The sequence below is a fragment of the Montipora capricornis genome, chromosome 2, assembly GCF_036669925.1.
Source record: "Montipora capricornis isolate CH-2021 chromosome 2, ASM3666992v2, whole genome shotgun sequence".
NCBI lineage: Eukaryota > Metazoa > Cnidaria > Anthozoa > Scleractinia > Acroporidae > Montipora > Montipora capricornis.
Genome location: NC_090884.1, coordinates 40,677,617 through 40,678,433, shown reverse-complemented (window position 1 = coordinate 40,678,433; position 817 = coordinate 40,677,617).

Here is an 817-nt window from a genome sequence, read left to right as displayed (position 1 = left end):
AATGACATATATGAATTATCAGTTATAGTAACTTTGCTATCTCTTGCAGGAGAAAATCGCAATTTCATTGCTGCAAATAATTTCTCCAATTTGTGTCCAAATTGGACTCTTAAATCTACTTGTGTACTGATAGCAATGGCATGTAGGAAGATAAATCCTGTGTGCATTCTTTCCAGGAAATGTGGTCACAGATTTCATGTCTGAAACGTTATTGAAGAGTACTTTGTCTGGTGAAATGGATACCCCCTTTAGTCACTACATTATATCTGAATTAAGTACTTATCGGTATGTAATGAATAATAAACATTCTCAGGAGCAGATTTAAAGCAAGTTAAAGTTTTTTTTTTATTTCAGTCTCAAGCTCTATGAATTCTCTCCAAACATTTTTTTAAACTTTGTGTAGAGTTTTATCTTAGCATGTTAAATAATTGGCAGCAATGAAAATTGCTGAAAAAAACCTTTAAAACCAAAATTAAGGGTGATTTTGGATGGCCTTTTTTCTTGGTAACGTATTTTGACATATCAAAGAATGAGACTGTGTTTTCCCTCCCTTGACTGCTGTCTGAATATATTTAGAAATATATTTGTTGATAAGGTTTTCAGGGAAGAGATTCCTCCGCAGAATGACAGACAATTTTTGAAGATCAGTATGGAACCCCATCCAAGTGTTGTTTATCTTAAAAGTTCTATCAATCAAGGTTTTGATTAACCCCAGTTTGTAGGTAAAGGGGCAAAAACTCAGATAACTGGTGAGCAAACCTGTGAAAGTTTTTTTCCGGAAAACGGTGGTTACACTTTGGTGCGGGTCAGTGTTATT